General features: G+C 34.7%; 1 pseudogene; it reads right to left on the reverse strand.

Annotated features, from left to right (window-relative positions):
* Positions 1-11,585, reverse strand: part of LOC125838310 (WD40 repeat-containing protein HOS15-like) — a 63,447-nt pseudogene extending 51,862 nt beyond the window's left edge.
* Between the last annotated feature and the right edge of the window lie 859 nt (positions 11,586-12,444).

Consider the following 12,444-nt stretch of genomic DNA (forward strand, 5'->3'; position numbering starts at 1 on the left):
TGCTCTCGTTGTTTGCTGCAGTTTTGACAGCTTTCGGGTCCATGTTTGGGCCCTCCTCAAGGACCCCTAAGGGGGTCCTTGGGGGGTTCGTACCCAGACGTTTTTATCCTATGAACATAAACTTACCTAATTTAAACCTTTTTACAAGATTATACCATCATACGACACTCCCAAACCTGCCCAAAACCTAAGGACACACTAGAACACATTCTTCTTTAGTTTTCGGACTTCGTGGTCGTTTCTTGACGTTTAGACTTTTACTCTTCCAAACCAAGTCAATTACATTAGTTTAGGTTTATAAACATCATTTTGGCTATTTTTAAGTCATTATTCATAAGGTGAAGCTCTAACTTAATTCATAGAATTCTGGAGTGTTACAGGTATGACTGTAGCTGTTTATGAAGTTAAGTTCCATGCCTTGTGTAGATATGCGATGTAGTTGGTGACTACTGAAGAAGAGAGGATCCGTGTGTTCATCAAGGTATTGAATCTCGAGTTACAAGTATTGTCTGTTCACATGACCTCTGCAAGTAAAAGCTTTAATGAAGTGACAGACTTTTGGAATAAGGTAAAAGGAGTTCAACGGGACAAGTAGGCCAAGGCTTTTGCTAAGAGGCCGAAGAATACATCTAACTTTAATGGCTCCTACTCTAAAGGTTTAGGTAGGCCGATAATTGTAGCTCAGCCAATTCATTCAAATATGCCCTCTTATACGGGTGGTTACACTACAACTAAAAAGATCGTTAGTGGCAATAAATTCTTAATTGTCGCTAAATATATACTTTTAGCGGTAATTATAACTCTTTGTATATGTCCCTAAAGCCTTTAGCGACATTGGATCTAATGACACTTAATTAATGCCAGTAAAGACTTTAGCACTGATTTTTAATATGTTTATTTATTGCCGCTAAAATTTGTTTTTGTTGTAGTGTTACTCAAGAATTACGCAGCAGATTCCTACTTAGGATGGCTACTATTTTGCACCAAGCAACAAGTCATCTCTTGATGTTGTAGTTACAATTGTGGAGAACTAGGACACTTTGGAGTGATAGTCCCCACCCGCGCATGACTAAACCTGTACAGCAGCAGACCAAAGACCTGTACCGGTGGGCGGAGGTAATAAGGGTAGAGGACATCCACAAGGTGGGCGAGGAGAAAATCAGAGAGGCCGTGAAGGCTGGGGAAATGGTGATGCAAGTAGTGGATCATTGCAACCAAACAAAAAGGTTGCCCGCCAAGATAACATGTCTCAGTTTTATGCATTTCCGGGAAAGACCGAGGCTGAGATGACTCATGTAGGGATCACATGTACTGTTATTTTCTATGACTGGATGGCTACTATTTTGTTTGATTCGGATTCTACTTACTCCTATGTATCGGTACAGTTTTCCTATAGATTTGATGCGATTTGTGATGTGCTTGATGCCCCTATCAATGTTTCTACCCCAGTTAGAGAGTCTATCGTAGTCACCCATGTCGATAGTGCTTGTTCTGTCTTGTTTATATGTTTTCAGACTTAGACTGAATTGGTTATCTTTTATATGACTGACTTTGATGTAATATTAGGCATGACTTAGTTGTCCCCATATTATGTTATGCTTAATTGTAATGCTAAGATTGTGACTTTAGAGATCCTAGGTAGGGAAAAGTTAGAGTGGGAAGGGCTGTAGAAGCCTAAGCCATCTAAGATTATATCTTTTATTTGTGCTAGAAAACTAAAGGGGCAGGGTTTTTTGGTATGTTGGGCTCATATCCGTGATGTCGATGCAGAGTCCCCCTCTATTGAGTCTATCTCTGTAGTGTCTGAGTTTAAGGAAGTGTTTCCTATTGATTTAGATGTTATGTCTCCAGATAGAGATATATATTTTTGTATTAACTTGGAGCCAGGCACTCACCCAATCTCTATCCCTCCTTATCGCATGGCTCCAATAGAGTTACGAGATTTTAAGACCCATATCCAAGAGCTCTTTGATAAGAGTTTCATCCGTCTTTGTGGTGCTCCTTCTTGTTCTTGTTTGTTAAGAAAAAGGATGGTTTTATGAGGATGTGCATAGACTACCAACAAGTAAATAGGTTCACCATTCAAAATAAGTACCAATTGCCTCGTATAGATGATCTCTTTTACCACTTGCAGGGTGCATCAATATTCTCAAAATATTATTTAAGGTCTCGGTACTATCAATTAAAGATTAGGCCTGAGGCTGTACCTAAGATGGTGTTGAGGACTTGGTATGGGCACTATGAGTTCTTTGTGATGTCGTTTGGGTTGACTAATGCACTTTCAACCTTCATGAGTTTGATGAATGTTGTGTTCAAACCACTCATGTATTCATTTGTAATGTCTTTATTGATGAGATTTTGGTTTATTCAAAGAGTGAGGAAGAGCATGTAGATCATCTTCGTAATATTTTGGGTATCCTTGAGAAACAAAAAATTTATGCAAAATTTTCTACGTGTGAATTATGGTTGTCCTCTATTGCCTTTTTGGGCATGCAGTTTGAAAAGAAAGGGTAATGGTAGATCCTCAAAAGATTGAAGGAGTTAAGAACTGGGTCTAGCCTAGTTCTATTACTAAGGTTAGGAGGTCACTGGGGCTTTCCATCTACTATCTGCAGTTTGCGAAGAATTTTTCCTCTACTGCCAGGCACGTGACAAGGATTACCCAAAAGGAGGTGCGTTTTGAGTGGACTGCTAAATGTGAGGAGAGCTTCCAAAACCTCAAGACTCTTCTAAGGATTTCATTGTTTAATGTGATGCTTCATATTCGGGCTTGGGTGTTGTGTTGATGCCAGATAAGAATGTTATAGATTGTGCCTCACAACAGTTGAAGATTCATCAAAGGAACTTCCAGACGCATGATTTAGAGTTGGCAACGATAGTGTTTACTCCTAAGATTTTGCGACATTATCTCTATGGAGTCAAGACTGAAGTGTTCATTGATCATTGTCATCTACAACACGTATTCACTCAGAAAGACTTGCACCTGAGACAACGTAGATGGATAAGTTACTTAAAGATTATGATGTCACCATGCAATACCATCCATGTAAGGATAATGTGGCGGCAGCCGCATTAAGCCGGAAGATAGTGAGTATGGCTAGTTTAGGTTGCTTGGGTATGTCTAGGCGATCACTGACTTGTCGAGTTCAATGGTGAGCCAGTTTCTTTGGGCTACTATGGATTATCTAGGATCTTACTCCATTTCCTTCGGACTTGGACCTTTCAGACTCTTTACTTTATATTTAATTATTTTGGGGATTACATCCCCTTATCTTTGACCGTTAAGTTAAAAGTTTTGGTACAATGATTGTCAGGTTCAATGGGTTGTTGACACCCAATTTTGACCATTCTTTCTTCTAATTCATTATTATCGAGCTTCTAAATTAATAACGTGTCAAATTATCCCTTTTCACAACTATTTTTACTACTACGACTATTTATCATTACTATTGTTATCATTATGTCACAATTCTATAATTACTACTAAATTTGTATGTTTTACTCTTAAAATTATATTATCACCTTTGACACATTCTTTTCTTAAAATTTAATTATTATCGCTTTATTTAAAGTTTCGTACTTTTTAAATTAATTATAAGCCCTTATTTTGTAAATTTGTAATATTGATATATTTATTATGTAAATTATTAGTTGTCATCTTTTAACTTATTTTTTATTAGTCATTAAGCTAGAAGCCCAAATTTATATAAAGAAAGAAAGGAAAAGGCCGTGAAGTCCATTCTAAACCCACCATTCCAACCCACATTTTATATTAAAATCTGTCCAAAAAATAGCCCAAACAAAGGCCCAAACCCGTGTCTTTTTCATCAGCAAAATGCCAAAACGAATTAGGTCATTTTTCTTTCATCAATTCGTTGCTCCTTCCTCTTCTAATGGTAAAAGCTTCAGGTCTCTTTAACATTGGACAAAGGCTCTTCTCCATTTTCGTACAAGCTTCAATAATTCCATCAACTCTCTTCAGTTCACTCTCTTTGTAACAGATTCAGTCAAGAAGAGGCCAAAAGATTTCTGATTTTTTGATTTGCTAAAGAGCAGAGGTTTGATTCAAAATTCAAACGACTATTTATTCCTTTCAATCCCACCCGAATTGCAATAAGAGGAACCCTATGTCTCTATAAATAATAGCTCTTACATCCATTTTTAACCAAGCTTTTCTTCCCCCGATATCACCTTGAACCACTGCTTCTGCTCTCAAAAATTATTTTTTGTACTCTTTCGATCTCGGCTAAAAACTCTAGTTTCGATCTTACTCGAGTTTGTCGTTATTCGAACGTAGGCTTTCGACCAAAGAAATTTGTTCACTGCCTGGCAACAAGTAACACTCGGCCCTTTCTTCCTCTGTTTTGTCACTGCGGTTAAAGTGCTATGTATACCTTAAGAGATTTATATGTCAAGATTAAAGTTTGCTTATTTTGGATACACAGAAAGTAGTGTTAAAAATGTGATTTCATTTCTCTCCCATATATTTAGAAATATTATGTAGGTGCTCATTTTCTTGTTTATTTTTAATTAAAAAATGGATTAAATATTAATATAAAAAGCATCTATGTGTATAAAATATTTTACGATAGGACGGTTAGAAAATAAACCGTAGCTAAGAAATGTGATGCAAATAATCTATCTAGTGTAAGAGTTAATTAATTAATATTCAGAGTCCATTTTGGGCATTTAGGGCCAATTTACATGAATTAGGTGATTTTCACCCCATGAGAATTTTGGTGATATAGCTTTAGGGTGATTTCTTTGGGAACCTTTAAGGAACCCTCCTTAGGGAGTTAGGGGAGCAATACATACACTCTATCAGTTTTTAAAGTGCATTTTAGGCATTTAAGCCCCAATTACAAGAATTAGACGATTTTCTTAGTTTTTTATGTGTGTTAGCCCATAAATATTTTGATGATATGGCGTTCAAACATTGCGAAACCTTTATGGAACCTTCCCTAGAGAGTTGGGGAGTAGTACATATAGTCTGACAATTTTTCAGTCCATTTATAGCATTTAGGAGCCAATTAATAGGAATTAGGCATTTTTTTTTAATTCTTTCATGTGTGTTAGACCATGAATATTTTGGTGATATCACTTTCGGACAATATGTTAAGCAAAACCTTTAAGGAACCCTCCGTAGGGAGTTGGGAAGCAATACACATAGTCTCACAATTTTGAGAGTCCATTTTATGCATTTAGGGGCTAATTTACAAGAATTAGGTGATTTTTCTTAGGTTTTTGCATATTAGCCATGAATGTTTTTCTAATACGGCTTCTGGATGATTTCTTTACGAAACCCTTTGTAGGGAGTTTGAGGAGCAGTACATACAGTCTCATTAATTTCAGAGTCCATTTTTGGTATTTATGGCTAATTTACATGAATTAAGCGATTTGCTCAATTTTTGTGTGTGTGTTAGACCATGAATATATTGGAGATATGGCTTCCGGACGATTTCTTTGCAAAACATTTAAGGAACTCTCCATATGGATTTGGAGAGCACTACGTATAGTCTTATATATTTGAAAGGAAAAAAGGACAAATATACCCCCGAACTATTGTAAAGGGTTTGCAGATACCCTCCGTCATACTTTTAGGACATTGGTTCCCCTGCCGTCCAAAAACTAGAGCATATATACCCTTTATACTAACGGATTTACACATGTCATAATCTTATCCATCGACCGACATTTATTAAATATTGGATCAATGGATAAGATTGTGCCACGTGTCCATATTTAGTCTTCCGTTAGAGTGAAGGGCATATATGCTCTAGTGTTTGGATGGTAGGGGCACCAATTTCCCAAAAGTATGACGGACGGTATCTGCATACCATTTTCGATAGTTCAGTGGTATATTTGTCCTTTTTCCCTAATTTAAATCCATTTTGAATATTTTGGAGACCAATTATAGAAATTAGGAGATTTTCTTAATTTTTTGTGTGTTAGCCCATGAATATTTTGGTGGTATGTCTTCTGGAGGATTTTTGTATGAAACCCTCCGTAGAGATTTGGAGGAGCAGTATGTACAATATAATAATTTTTAGAGTCAATGTGGGCATTTAAGGACAAATGTAGAGGAATTAAGCAAATTGCTTAGTTTTTCGTGTGTGTTAGACCATAAATATTTTGGTGATATGACTTTCAGACAAGTACTTTTTAAAACCTTTACGGAACTCTGAATAGGGAGTTGGAGGAGCAGTACGTACATTCTCAAAATTTTAAATCTATTTTGGACATTTAGGAGGCCAATTATAGGAGTCAGATGATTTTTTTAGTTGTTCGTGTGTGTTAGCCCATAAATATTTTGGAGATATGGCTTCTGGACAATTTTTTTGTGACACCTTTACAGAACCCTCTGTAGGTTGTTGGGGAACAATACGTACAATCTAACAATTTTTAGAGTCTATTTTTGGCATTTAGGGGCTTATTTAAATTAACTAGGCGATTTTCTCAGTTTTTTATCTGTGTTAACCCATGGATATTTTGGTGATATTGCTTTCATACAATTTATTTGTGAAACCTTTACGCAACTCTTTGCAAGGTTTTGGGGGAGCAATACGTATTGTCTCACCAATTTTAGAGTCTATTTTGAACATTTAGGGGCTAATTTACATGAATTAAAAAGTTTTCTTAGTTTTTCGTGTGTGTGTTAGCCAAAAAATATTTGTTCTAAAATAAAAGGCTTGATACGAACTGTTTAAACAAGTTAAAATATTCTATTTAAATATTCAAATTAGGCATGGTCAATTGAAACATGACTTAGATTGAATCGCTTAATGGAATATTTTGACAAGTTTAACAAGTTAATTATGTATTGAGCCAAAAAGAGCCTCTATATAATTGATAAAGCAATGAAAGAAAGCATGTTACCAAACAAAGTCTTACAACACAAATAAGTGCCCCAATACCAATATTTTAAAATTACACAACAATGAAACATTGATATTTGTAATTTATGAGAAATCGAAGTAAGATAATCTACTTGAAGGTAAAAACTTTTACAAAATCCTCCGTAGGAAGTTGGGGAAGTAATAAGTACAATATCATAGTTTTTAGTGTCCATTTTAGGCATTTGGGGCCAATTAAAAGGAATTATAAAATTTTATCAAATCTTCATATGTGTTATGCAATGAATATTTTGGTAATATGACTTCCAGATGATTTCTTTACGAAAACTTTATAGAATCCTTTGTAGGCTATTAGGGGAGCAGTACGTAATGTTTATCAAGTTTTAGAGTCCGTTTTAGCCTTTTAGAGGCCAATTTATAGGACTTAGTTGATTTTCTAAATTTTTTGTGTGTGATAGCCATGAATATTTTGGTGATATGGCTTCCAGACTATGTCTTTGCTAAAACTTTATGAAACTATTCGTAGGAAGTTGTGGGAGTAGTACGTATAATCTCAAAATTATTAGATTCCATTTTGGTCATTTAGGGGAAAGTTTACACGAATTAGGTGATTTTTTCAATTTTTCATATGTGTTATCCGATGAATAATTTTGTTATATGACTTATGGTTGATTTCTTAGTAAAAACTTTATGTAACCCTCCATAGGGATTTGGGAGAGCATACGTACAGTCTCACAATTTTTAGAGTTCATCTTGCACATTTAGGGGCCAATTTATATGAAATAGGAATTTTCTTACTTTTTCATGTGTGTTAGACCATGACTATTTTGGTGATATGTCTTCCAGATGATTTTTTTGTGAAACCTTTACGGAACCCTTTATAGGGAGTTGGTGGAGTAGTACGTATAGTCTCACAATTTTTAAAGTCCATTTTTGGAATTTAGGGGTAAATTTACAAGAATTAGACGATTTTCTCAGTTTTTCATATGTGTTAGCCCATGAATATTTTTGTGATATGGCTTCCAGATGATTTCTTTGTGAAACCATTACTAAATACTACATAGGGAGTTGAGTGAGAAGTACACAGATTATCACAATTTTGAGAGTCCATTTTGGGCATTTAGGGGCCATTTTATAGGATCTAGGTGATTTTCTCAGTTTTCGTGTTTGTTAGCCATAAATATTTTGATGCTATGGCTTCAGGATTATTTCTTTTCGAAACCTTTACAGAACCCTTAGTAAGGAGTTGGGGGAGCAGTATGTACAATCTCACAATTTTAGAGTGCATTTTGGCCATTTAGGGGCCAATTTATAAGATTTAGGCGATTTTCTCATTTTTTTACATGTGTGTTAGTAAGCCCATGAATATTTTGTCATTAAATAACAGGCTTGATAACAACTTTTTAAACAAGTCAAAATATTCTATTTATATATTTAATTTAGGCCTGTTCAATTGAAACATGACTTAGATCGAATGTCTAAATGTAATATTTTGACATGTTTAACAAGTTAATTACGTATTATGCCGAAAAAGAACCTCTATATATTTGATAAAGCAATTAGGGTTGTTTATCAGATGGATTGGGTAGATAATTTTGCTTAACGATTTGGCTTTTCGAATATCAGTTTTTAAATTTATTAATCTTCTAGTACATCTATAAGATATTGGTTGGTTTGGTAACAGATTAGCAATTATGAGACGGTTATCGGGCGTTGAATTGGTTAACCTCTAATTTCTATGATATGTTTTTTTTTTATGAACGCACCTTACAAAAAGGATGACTTTTAACCTGTAACAAGATAAAATGGATAAATTGATCTAAAATTTCAACTGGTTGTCATATTTTCATTATCCATTTGAAGCATCATCGTAAATGACTCGATAAATTGTTGCATACATTTCATGTACATATCCTCAGTGCTTTTAAGAGTTTACTTACTTGCGCTCTATTTTTTAAAGAAAAATAGAAAGCAATAGAAAAGTAAATAGGTTTTCATGGATTTATGGCTTTAGCCTTTATATTTAGGATTAAGAAAATAAAAGTATATAATTACTGTTATATATTATGGTAAAATATTAAATGAGGCTACTATACCTAGAATAAAATTTTAGTAGGATAATTCTTAACTGGTTAACGGTTTACCCAATAAGGAAATTGAATAATTCATCCCCACATCGATAACCCATTAATTATAAAATTTGAATCCATTCCCCAAATATTTATTCAATAACCCAATACCAATAAGCCATAAGCCAATTTTGTGTTTGGCTTATCGGATACTATTCGATTTTGAACACCCCTAAAAGCAAGGAAGTGAAGCATGACACCAAACAAATTCTTACACCACATGTCCAAATAAGTGCATAAATACAAATATTATAATTCCGACACAATAATGAAATATTTATATTGGTAATTAAAGAGAAACCTAAGATAGAATACCAACTTGAAGGTACAAACTTTGTACTTTTCAAAAGGAGATTATTTTCATGCTTGTAGATGCTTTAGGCAAAAAAGATGCAAGATATGCATGCACCTAATATTAAAAACAACAAGAAACTCAAGTAAGATATTTTAAACCCCTATATTATAATTCCCACTCAATAATCCAGTATAACTTGTTTGCAAACCAAAGGATCTCTTAGGTTCTTGGGCTCAATTTAAAGCAAGGAATTGACAATGTGGGTAAATCGAACACGGGTGACAAATAAAAAAAAACTTTTCTATATTCTACATTTGTACAAGGTAGAGTTTCTCGAATTGTGAAATTCCCGTCTCTATGTTCCCAAGACCTCTTAAAGTTATTCTTCAACCTCTACAATCGATTATCAAACACACAAATGTTTTTGTTTGCAAAACAAGTTGAAACCTTGTTGCCTTCCTTGTTCCAACACACTTCAAAAATACTGTCATCGTCATGTTAAGTTTTTACAATTTTGGCCTCCTTCACTGACCATATATTCATGCATTTATCCAATAAACCACTTTCCATATATTCACCATTCAGACTAAATGCAACAGAGTAAACAACTTCCCTGGATTTAAATTAGAAGAGAACCTACTCAGTAAAAAGTAAAAACATTCAACAAGAACGATATAGTTAACTTATTCTCACTCCCGTCGCCTAACATCCCCACCCAAATAAGAGGAATATGAATATAAGTTATCGATAGTTCAATTGAATACGAGAAAACAAAACAGATAATACTTAAGCCTGTATTTGATAGTTAAAAAATATAATTTTAGTAAGAGTCCGTATTTTTATCTCTTGTGTCCAAGTAGATATAATGAGTTCACATCTATTACCTATGTCCATTCAAGGTGTGAAGAAGACGCCCTTGTTCAACATTCCATATCCTCACAGTAGAGTCAAATGATGCACTACAAATATAGACAAGAAAAAAAAACCATTAAGCTAAAAGAAATAAAAGGTTAGGTGTAATATATTAAATCAGCACACACCAAAATTCCATTTGCTGGATGGCTAAAGTGAAATTATATCTCTATGGATTATTTTACTCGCAGGGGGAATACAGGTGATATTGAAATCATCCCATATACATTACAAAGTGAACAACAGAAATATTGAAGACTACTAGTGATACATGTAAACATAACAAAGACAATTAGCACAAACCTTTGCGTCTAAAATTACACTAAGTTCATGAATGAAAAGTGTACTAACTCTTAAAATTGCTTGTTAAAGGTTGAGGGTAATGCTTATGTTGATGAGTCCTCAAAGAATGATAGTATCTCAAAGAAAGACAAAAGTGTTGAACCATTTGATAGGATGAATGACTTATGGGAACCCTTGAACAAATTGGTAACAAAAGGTGACACCTTGGACAATTCCAAAGATCCAGTTCCAAAGTTCATCAATAGTACTCCACTAATGAATCTTGATGATTATGAAAATGAGGCGACAATGATGATGAAGAAGAAGACAATGCGTATGTGCCTTCGCCAAAAGTTAAGGAACACAAAGTTAGCAAACAAAATGTCTTAAAAATTTACATGTTGTTCAAGCTATAGAAGTGCCATCAAGTAGTAATAATAAGTATATTGATAAATGAAAAGGGAAAAAGGGATGATGTGGAAGAATGAAAAAAGAAACAAATAGTCCTCCTCATCCACCTCATGTTGGCTGCGGTGGTGATAGTGATGGTGGAACAAATATTTATGTGGAACAAGTTCAAATTACTACTGACACAATAGGAGGTACAAACAGTGGTAGTACAAGAGTAGTGAATGAAAGAGTTCATACACTGCTCTTGTACTACCACTACTTGTACCTCATGTTGTCTCAGTAGTAACTTGAACTTGTACCACATTAATATTTGCTCCACCACCACCACTAACACCATCATCACCACGGACAACAGGAGGAGGAGGATTATTATTTTCTTTTTTCTTTCTTCCACATCGTCCCTCTTTCCGTTTTCCTTTATTAGTATTATTATTATTATTAATACTTGATGGCACTTCTATAGCTTGAATAACATCTAATTTATTGTAGAGCATTTTGTTTGCTAACTTTGTGTTCCTTAACTTCTAGCAAAGTCACATTGTCATCGTCTTCTTCTTCATTATCATCGTCGTCATCATTTTCATAATCATCAAGATTGATTAGTGGAGAACTACTAATGAACTTTGGAACAAGAACTTTGGAATCGTCTAAGGTGTCAACTTTTGTTACCAGTTTGTTCAATGGTTTCCATAAGTCATTCATTCCATCTAATGGTTCAATACTTTTGTTTTTCTTTGAGATACTATCATTCTTTTAGGACTCAACAACATAAGAAATACTCTCAACCTTCAACAAGTGATCACAAGAGTTAGTACACATTTCATTCACTAACTTAGTGTAATTTTAGAAAAAGAAGAAACACACTTAGTAGATCTCCACTAAACAAAGAAAAAGAAGGAAAACACTACTTTGCATCAACAAACACTTATTTAAATCTTCTTAAACTCCAAAGAGTTTACTGACTCTTAGTTTTTTCAGCCACGGATGCGGTGCCATCTTAACAATAAGGTCTTCCCTGTCTCGGGAAAGGTTCCTCCCCTTTTCTTCCACGGTTTAAAATTTGTTAAAGAGTTGTTGAATGCGTTATTCCACCAACTCCAGAAAAACAACATGCTTGCTCTAAGAAAGCGTGAAGCGTTTGCTGACGTTCGCACCTTTCATTTTCAACATCTAGAATTCTTTGATTAACTTGAGAAAGTCTTTGGAACTCAAATATTGGGGCATTAAATTCGTTGGGGCTTTAAGTGTGCCTTTAACAATAGTGTACCAGAAAAACATCAGAGGTAAGTCAGCCCCAATGCACCCAAGGGTGTTAACTAGTGAGCAATAAAGTGAGTGAAGATCATGGAGACTAGAGTTTATATCCTAAATAGGACAAAAAGTTTTTTGTAATTTCATCCTATCTACCTAAACCTTGATAGGCAGAGTAAAAGTTTTGACCCAGTGAAAGGCAAATCAGTAAGGTGAGGAAGGAATGTATTGCGAAAGATGAGATGGGGGAGGGAACCACTGGTGAGTTATATAAAGGGGAGGAAGTTGTGGGGCCATGGAACCATTGAGA

The sequence above is a fragment of the Solanum verrucosum genome, unplaced genomic scaffold (assembly GCF_900185275.1).
Source record: "Solanum verrucosum unplaced genomic scaffold, falcon-dt-bn FXZP01000110.1, whole genome shotgun sequence".
Lineage (NCBI taxonomy): Eukaryota > Viridiplantae > Streptophyta > Magnoliopsida > Solanales > Solanaceae > Solanum > Solanum verrucosum.